Source organism: Seriola aureovittata, chromosome 4, assembly GCF_021018895.1.
Source record: "Seriola aureovittata isolate HTS-2021-v1 ecotype China chromosome 4, ASM2101889v1, whole genome shotgun sequence".
NCBI lineage: Eukaryota > Metazoa > Chordata > Actinopteri > Carangiformes > Carangidae > Seriola > Seriola aureovittata.
The window spans coordinates 22,558,896-22,567,004 of record NC_079367.1 but is presented as its reverse complement, the minus strand read 5'-3'; the positions used below and the strand labels follow the sequence as shown (position 1 = coordinate 22,567,004).

The following is an 8,109-nucleotide window of genomic DNA, read 5'->3' as shown; positions in this document are numbered from 1 at the left end:
CTCTCCCTGACTCTACCTCCCTCATTCAGAATTGCCGCCACTTTCTGGGGAAAAAAAAAAAATCTAGTCCAAAAGAACAGAACTGTTTAGGGGAGTTTTTGTTTGCTGAATCTGCTAGTGTGTTTTGTCCTAGTTGATGATAGTGTTGTTTGTGGTAGCATAGGCAAGATAAAGGAGAAAATAGTTGTGTGAGGAGCAGTGATGGCTGGCATTAGGGGAGTGATTCTGGGACGCCAGTGATCGCTGTCTAGCCTCCTGGAAGTGTCGTGGGACCAACTAGACGAAACACTGGTGAAAGGAGGTTACCACCTGATGACCCCAAAGACATGTTAGTTATCGCTGCTCATTAGTCTGTATAGCTAAATTAATAGTTAAAAGTAAGGGTTGCCAGTTACTGTGTGGACTGACTGGTCTTCCTTGCGAGGCTTTGCAACTGTGAGCAGTACATAGAGCAGGCATGGCCAAATGAGGAACTGGCAAAATGAGGACGGTTGCCTGTTGCTTGTGTGGACTGACTGGTCTTCCTTGTGAGGCTTTGCAGTTGTAAGCAGTACATAGAGCAGGCATGGCCAAATGAGGAACTGGCAAAAAGAGGAATTAGGACAGCTGCCTGTTGCATGTGTGGAATGAGTGGTGTTCCTTGCGAGGCTTTGCAACCGGAAACAGTACATAAAACAGGCGTGGCCTAATGAGGAATGGGGACGGTTTCCTGTTGAGGCTGGAAAAATTGTTTTCAGTGTCAGAGATTTTGGTCGTACTGGGTTAGTTAATTTTGTAATCATGTAATTAAGCAGTTAGTATGCTATTATTACAAATGTGTAATTGATAAGTGAAGAAACAACTACTCCCATACTTGTGATGCCACCCATTAGGGATGGGAGAACTTGAGTCTGCACCACTGCAACGGGGTTGATCTCCCGACCTGGGCTTATAATGCAGCCGTCGCACAAGGACCAATGTGCTTGCTCAGGCAGCACATATGAAAAATTGGAATCGATACAGAGAAGATTAGCATGGCCCCTGCGAAAGGATGACACGCAAATTCGTGAAGTGTTTCCACATTTTCATCTGCTGCCGTAGAGCAACTAAAAGTGAGGGTTGCCAGTTACTTGTGTGGACTGACTGGTCTTCCTTGCGAGGCTTTGCAACTGTGAGCAGTATATAGAGCAGGCATGGCCAAATGAGGAACTGGCAAAATGAGGACGGTTGCCTGTTGCTTGTGTGGACTGACTGGTCTTCCTTGTGAGGCTTTGCAACTGTAAGCAGTACATAAAACAGGCGTGGCCTAATGAGGAATGGGGACGGTTTCCTGTTGAGGCTGGAAAAGTTGTTTTCAGTGTCAGAGATTTTGGTCGTACTGTGTTAGTTAATTTTGTAATCATGTAATTAAGCAGTTAGTATACTATTATTACAAATGTATAATTGATAAGTGAAGAAATAACTACTCCCATACTTGTGATGCCACCTATTAGGGATGGGAGAACTTGAGTCTGCACCACTGCAACGGGGTTGATCTCCCGACCTGGGCATATAATGCAGCCGTCGCACAAGGACCAATGTGCTTGCTCAGGCAGCACATATGAAAAATTGGAATCGATACAGAGAAGATTAGCATGGCCCCTGCGAAAGGATGACACGCAAATTCGTGAAGCGTTTCCACATTTTCATCTGCTGCCGTAGAGCAACTAAAAGTGAGGGTTGCCAGTTACTTGTGTGGACTGACTGGTCTTCCTTGCGAGGCTTTGCAACTGTGAGCAGTATATAGAGCAGGCATGGCAAAATGAGGTTGGTTGCCTGTTGCTTGTGTGGACTGACTGGTCTTCCTTGTGAGGCTTTGCAACTGTAAGCAGTACATAAAACAGGCGTGGCCTAATGAGGAATGGGGACGGTTTCCTGTTGAGGCTGGAAAAATTGTTTTCAGTGTCAGAGATTTTGGTCGTACTGTGTTAGTTAATTTTGTAATCATGTAATTAAGCAGTTAGTATACTATTATTACAAATGTATAATTGATAAGTGAAGAAATAACTACTCCCATACTTGTGATGCCACCTATTAGGGATGGGAGAACTTGAGTCTGCACCACTGCAACGGGGTTGATCTCCCGACCTGGGCATATAATGCAGCCGTCGCACAAGGACCAATGTGCTTGCTCAGGCAGCACATATGAAAAATTGGAATCGATACAGAGAAGATTAGCATGGCCCCTGCGAAAGGATGACACGCAAATTCGTGAAGCGTTTCCACATTTTCATCTGCTGCCGTGGAGCAACTAAAAGTGAGGGTTGCCAGTTACTTGTGTGGACTGACTGGTCTTCCTTGCGAGGCTTTGCAACTGTGAGCAGTATATAGAGCAGGCATGGCAAAATGAGGTTGGTTGCCTGTTGCTTGTGTGGACTGACTGGTCTTCCTTGTGAGGCTTTGCAACTGTAAGCAGTACATAAAACAGGCGTGGCCTAATGAGGAATGGGGACGGTTTCCTGTTGAGGCTGGAAAAATTGTTTTCAGTGTCAGAGATTTTGGTCGTACTGTGTTAGTTAATTTTGTAATCATGTAATTAAGCAGTTAGTATACTATTATTACAAATGTATAATTGATAAGTGAAGAAATAACTACTCCCATACTTGTGATGTCACCTATTAGGGATGGGAGAACTTGAGTCTGCACCACTGCAACGGGGTTGATCTCCCGACCTGGGGTTATAATGCAGCCGTCGCACAAGGACCAATGTGCTTGCTCAGGCAGCACATATGAAAAATTGGAATCGATACAGAGAAGATTAGCATGGCCCCTGCGAAAGGATGACACGCAAATTCGTGAAGCGTTTCCACATTTTCATCTGCTGCCGTAGAGCAACTAAAAGTGAGGGTTGCCAGTTACTCGTGTGGACTGACTGGTCTTCCTTGCGAGGCTTTGCAACTGTGAGCAGTATATAGAGCAGGCATGGCAAAATGAGGTTGGTTGCCTGTTGCTTGTGTGGACTGACTGGTCTTCCTTGTGAGGCTTTGCAACTGTAAGCAGTACATAAAACAGGCGTGGCCTAATGAGGAATGGGGACGGTTTCCTGTTGAGGCTGGAAAAATTGTTTTCAGTGTCAGAGATTTTGGTCGTACTGTGTTAGTTAATTTTGTAATCATGTAATTAAGCAGTTAGTATACTATTATTACAAATGTATAATTGATAAGTGAAGAAATAACTACTCCCATACTTGTGATGCCACCTATTAGGGATGGGAGAACTTGAGTCTGCACCACTGCAACGGGGTTGATCTCCCGACCTGGGCTTATAATGCAGCCGTCGCACAAGGACCAATGTGCTTGCTCAGGCAGCACATATGAAAAATTGGAATCGATACAGAGAAGATTAGCATGGCCCCTGCGAAAGGATGACATGCAAATTCGTGAAGCGTTTCCACATTTTCATCTGCTGCCGTGGAGCAACTAAAAGTGAGGGTTGCCAGTTACTCGTGTGGACTGACTGGTCTTCCTTGCGAGGCTTTGCAACTGTGAGCAGTATATAGAGCAGGCATGGCAAAATGAGGTTGGTTGCCTGTTGCTTGTGTGGACTGACTGGTCTTCCTTGTGAGGCTTTGCAACTGTAAGCAGTACATAAAACAGGCGTGGCCTAATGAGGAATGGGGACGGTTTCCTGTTGAGGCTGGAAAAATTGTTTTCAGTGTCAGAGATTTTGGTCGTACTGTTAGTTAATTTTGTAATCATGTAATTAAGCAGTTAGTATACTATTATTACAAATGTATAATTGATAAGTGAAGAAATAACTACTCCCATACTTGTGATGTCACCTATTAGGGATGGGAGAACTTGAGTCTGCACCACTGCAACGGGGTTGATCTCCCGACCTGGGGTTATAATGCAGCCGTCGCACAAGGACCAATGTGCTTGCTCAGGCAGCACATATGAAAAATTGGAATCGATACAGAGAAGATTAGCATGGCCCCTGCGAAAGGATGACACGCAAATTCGTGAAGCGTTTCCACATTTTCATCTGCTGCCGTAGAGCAACTAAAAGTGAGGGTTGCCAGTTACTCGTGTGGACTGACTGGTCTTCCTTGCGAGGCTTTGCAACTGTGAGCAGTATATAGAGCAGGCATGGCAAAATGAGGTTGGTTGCCTGTTGCTTGTGTGGACTGACTGGTCTTCCTTGTGAGGCTTTGCAACTGTAAGCAGTACATAAAACAGGCGTGGCCTAATGAGGAATGGGGACGGTTTCCTGTTGAGGCTGGAAAAATTGTTTTCAGTGTCAGAGATTTTGGTCGTACTGTGTTAGTTAATTTTGTAATCATGTAATTAAGCAGTTAGTATGCTATTATTACAAATGTATAATTGATAAGTGAAGAAATAACTACTCCCATACTTGTGATGCCACCTATTAGGGATGGGAGAACTTGAGTCTGCACCACTGCAACGGGGTTGATCTCCCGACCTGGGGTTATAATGCAGCCGTCGCACAAGGACCAATGTGCTTGCTCAGGCAGCACATATGAAAAATTGGAATCGATACAGAGAAGATTAGCATGGCCCCTGCGAAAGGATGACACGCAAATTCGTGAAGCGTTTCCACATTTTCATCTGCTGCCGTAGAGCAACTAAAAGTGAGGGTTGCCAGTTACTTGTGTGGACTGACTGGTCTTCCTTGCGAGGCTTTGCAACTGTGAGCAGTATATAGAGCAGGCATGGCAAAATGAGGTTGGTTGCCTGTTGCTTGTGTGGACTGACTGGTCTTCCTTGTGAGGCTTTGCAACTGTAAGCAGTACATAAAACAGGCGTGGCCTAATGAGGAATGGGGACGGTTTCCTGTTGAGGCTGGAAAAATTGTTTTCAGTGTCAGAGATTTTGGTCGTACTGTGTTAGTTAATTTTGTAATCATGTAATTAAGCAGTTAGTATACTATTATTACAAATGTATAATTGATAAGTGAAGAAATAACTACTCCCATACTTGTGATGCCACCTATTAGGGATGGGAGAACTTGAGTCTGCACCACTGCAACGGGGTTGATCTCCCGACCTGGGCATATAATGCAGCCGTCGCACAAGGACCAATGTGCTTGCTCAGGCAGCACATATGAAAAATTGGAATCGATACAGAGAAGATTAGCATGGCCCCTGCGAAAGGATGACACGCAAATTCGTGAAGCGTTTCCACATTTTCATCTGCTGCCGTAGAGCAACTAAAAGTGAGGGTTGCCAGTTACTCGTGTGGACTGACTGGTCTTCCTTGCGAGGCTTTGCAACTGTGAGCAGTATATAGAGCAGGCATGGCAAAATGAGGTTGGTTGCCTGTTGCTTGTGTGGACTGACTGGTCTTCCTTGTGAGGCTTTGCAACTGTAAGCAGTACATAAAACAGGCGTGGCCTAATGAGGAATGGGGACGGTTTCCTGTTGAGGCTGGAAAAATTGTTTTCAGTGTCAGAGATTTTGGTCGTACTGTGTTAGTTAATTTTGTAATCATGTAATTAAGCAGTTAGTATACTATTATTACAAATGTATAATTGATAAGTGAAGAAATAACTACTCCCATACTTGTGATGCCACCTATTAGGGATGGGAGAACTTGAGTCTGCACCACTGCAACGGGGTTGATCTCCCGACCTGGGCATATATTGCAGCCGTCGCACAAGGACCAATGTGCTTGCTCAGGCAGCACATATGAAAAATTGGAATCGATACAGAGAAGATTAGCATGGCCCCTGCGAAAGGATGACATGCAAATTCGTGAAGCGTTTCCACATTTTCATCTGCTGCCGTAGAGCAACTAAAAGTGAGGGTTGCCAGTTACTTGTGTGGACTGACTGGTCTTCCTTGCGAGGCTTTGCAACTGTGAGTAGTATATAGAGCAGGCATGGCCAAATGAGGAACTGGCAAAATGAGGACGGTTGCCTGTTGCTTGTGTGGACTGACTGGTCTTCCTTGTGAGGCTTTGCAACTGTAAGCAGTACATAAAACAGGCGTGGCCTAATGAGGAATGGGGACGGTTTCCTGTTGAGGCTGGAAAAATTGTTTTCAGTGTCAGAGATTTTGGTCGTACTGTGTTAGTTAATTTTGTAATCATGTAATTAAGCAGTTAGTATACTATTATTACAAATGTATAATTGATAAGTGAAGAAATAACTACTCCCATACTTGTGATGCCACCTATTAGGGATGGAGAACTTGAGTCTGCACCACTGCAACGGGGTTGATCTCCCGACCTGGGCATATAATGCAGCCGTCGCACAAGGACCAATGTGCTTGCTCAGGCAGCACATATGAAAAATTGGAATCGATACAGAGAAGATTAGCATGGCCCCTGCGAAAGGATGACACGCAAATTCGTGAAGCGTTTCCACATTTTCATCTGCTGCCGTAGAGCAACTAAAAGTGAGGGTTGCCAGTTACTTGTGTGGACTGACTGGTCTTCCTTGCGAGGCTTTGCAACTGTGAGTAGTATATAGAGCAGGCATGGCCAAATGAGGAACTGGCAAAATGAGGACGGTTGCCTGTTGCTTGTGTGGACTGACTGGTCTTCCTTGTGAGGCTTTGCAACTGTAAGCAGTACATAAAACAGGCGTGGCCTAATGAGGAATGGGGACGGTTTCCTGTTGAGGCTGGAAAAATTGTTTTCAGTGTCAGAGATTTTGGTCGTACTGTGTTAGTTAATTTTGTAATCATGTAATTAAGCAGTTAGTATACTATTATTACAAATGTATAATTGATAAGTGAAGAAATAACTACTCCCATACTTGTGATGCCACCTATTAGGGATGGGAGAACTTGAGTCTGCACCACTGCAACGGGGTTGATCTCCCGACCTGGGCATATATTGCAGCCGTCGCACAAGGACCAATGTGCTTGCTCAGGCAGCACATATGAAAAATTGGAATCGATACAGAGAAGATTAGCATGGCCCCTGCGAAAGGATGACACGCAAATTCGTGAAGCGTTTCCACATTTTCATCTGCTGCCGTAGAGCAACTAAAAGTGAGGGTTGCCAGTTACTTGTGTGGACTGACTGGTCTTCCTTGCGAGGCTTTGCAACTGTGAGTAGTATATAGAGCAGGCATGGCCAAATGAGGAACTGGCAAAATGAGGACGGTTGCTTGTGTGGACTGAATGGTCTTCCTTGTGAGGCTTTGCAGTTGTAAGCAGTACATAGAGCAGGCATGGCCAAATGAGGAACTGGCAAAAAGAGGAATTAGGACAGCTGCCTGTTGCATGTGTGGAATGAGTGGTGTTCCTTGCGAGGCTTTGCAACCGGAAACAGTACATAAAACAGGCGTGGCCTAATGAGGAATGGGGACGGTTTCCTGTTGAGGCTGGAAAAATTGTTTTCAGTGTCAGAGATTTTGGTCGTACTGTGCTAGTTAATTTTGTAATCATGTAATTAAGCAGTTAGTATGCTATTATTACAAATGTGTAATTGATAAGTGAAGAAACAACTACTCCCATACTTGTGATGCCACCTATTAGGGATGGGAGAACTTGAGTCTGCACCACTGCAACGGGGTTGATCTCCCGACCTGGGCTTATATTGCAGCCGTCGCACAAGGACCAATGTGCTTGCTCAGGCAGCACATATGAAAAATTGGAATCGATACAGAGAAGATTAGCATGGCCCCTGCGAAAGGATGACACGCAAATTCGTGAAGCGTTTCCACATTTTCATCTGCTGCCGTAGAGCAACTAAAAGTGAGGGTTGCCAGTTACTCGTGTGGACTGACTGGTCTTCCTTGCGAGGCTTTGCAACTGTGAGCAGTATATAGAGCAGGCATGGCAAAATGAGGTTGGTTGCCTGTTGCTTGTGTGGACTGACTGGTCTTCCTTCTGAGGCTTTCCAACTGTAAGCAGTACATAAAACAGGCGTGGCCTAATGAGGAATGGGGACGGTTTCCTGTTGAGGCTGGAAAAATTGTTTTCAGTCTCAAAGAGATTTTGGTCGTACTGTGTTAGTTAATTTTGTAATCATGTAATTAAGCAGTTAGTATGCTATTATTACAAATGTGTAATTGATAAGTGAAGAAATAACTACTCCCATACTTGTGATGCCACCTATTAGGGATGGGAGAACTTGAGTCTGCACCACTGCAACGGGGTTGATCTCCCGACCTGGGCTT

General features: G+C 44.8%; 12 non-coding genes across 12 annotated transcripts; all 12 read left to right on the top strand.

Annotated features, from left to right (window-relative positions):
* Positions 1-958: 958 nt before the first annotated feature.
* LOC130168758 (U6 spliceosomal RNA) lies at positions 959-1,065 on the top strand. Its single transcript, XR_008827686.1, has one exon. It is a non-coding gene; the product is annotated as a U6 spliceosomal RNA (small nuclear RNA).
* A 493-nt stretch (positions 1,066-1,558) lies between these two features.
* LOC130168805 (U6 spliceosomal RNA) lies at positions 1,559-1,665 on the top strand. The gene has a single exon (XR_008827731.1). It is a non-coding gene; the product is annotated as a U6 spliceosomal RNA (small nuclear RNA).
* Positions 1,666-2,142: 477 nt separating this feature from the next.
* Positions 2,143-2,249, top strand: LOC130168804 (U6 spliceosomal RNA). The gene has a single exon (XR_008827730.1). It is a non-coding gene; the product is annotated as a U6 spliceosomal RNA (small nuclear RNA).
* A 477-nt stretch (positions 2,250-2,726) lies between these two features.
* LOC130168803 (U6 spliceosomal RNA) lies at positions 2,727-2,833 on the top strand. Its single transcript, XR_008827729.1, has one exon. It is a non-coding gene; the product is annotated as a U6 spliceosomal RNA (small nuclear RNA).
* A 477-nt stretch (positions 2,834-3,310) lies between these two features.
* LOC130168808 (U6 spliceosomal RNA) lies at positions 3,311-3,417 on the top strand. The gene has a single exon (XR_008827734.1). It is a non-coding gene; the product is annotated as a U6 spliceosomal RNA (small nuclear RNA).
* Positions 3,418-3,892: 475 nt separating this feature from the next.
* Positions 3,893-3,999, top strand: LOC130168802 (U6 spliceosomal RNA). Its single transcript, XR_008827728.1, has one exon. It is a non-coding gene; the product is annotated as a U6 spliceosomal RNA (small nuclear RNA).
* A 477-nt stretch (positions 4,000-4,476) lies between these two features.
* LOC130168801 (U6 spliceosomal RNA) lies at positions 4,477-4,583 on the top strand. The gene has a single exon (XR_008827727.1). It is a non-coding gene; the product is annotated as a U6 spliceosomal RNA (small nuclear RNA).
* A 477-nt stretch (positions 4,584-5,060) lies between these two features.
* Positions 5,061-5,167, top strand: LOC130168800 (U6 spliceosomal RNA). Its single transcript, XR_008827726.1, has one exon. It is a non-coding gene; the product is annotated as a U6 spliceosomal RNA (small nuclear RNA).
* Positions 5,168-5,644: 477 nt separating this feature from the next.
* On the top strand, positions 5,645-5,751 carry LOC130168807 (U6 spliceosomal RNA). The gene has a single exon (XR_008827733.1). It is a non-coding gene; the product is annotated as a U6 spliceosomal RNA (small nuclear RNA).
* A 492-nt stretch (positions 5,752-6,243) lies between these two features.
* On the top strand, positions 6,244-6,350 carry LOC130168799 (U6 spliceosomal RNA). Its single transcript, XR_008827725.1, has one exon. It is a non-coding gene; the product is annotated as a U6 spliceosomal RNA (small nuclear RNA).
* A 493-nt stretch (positions 6,351-6,843) lies between these two features.
* Positions 6,844-6,950, top strand: LOC130168798 (U6 spliceosomal RNA). The gene has a single exon (XR_008827724.1). It is a non-coding gene; the product is annotated as a U6 spliceosomal RNA (small nuclear RNA).
* Positions 6,951-7,551: 601 nt separating this feature from the next.
* Positions 7,552-7,658, top strand: LOC130168797 (U6 spliceosomal RNA). The gene has a single exon (XR_008827723.1). It is a non-coding gene; the product is annotated as a U6 spliceosomal RNA (small nuclear RNA).
* Positions 7,659-8,109: the final 451 nt, after the last annotated feature.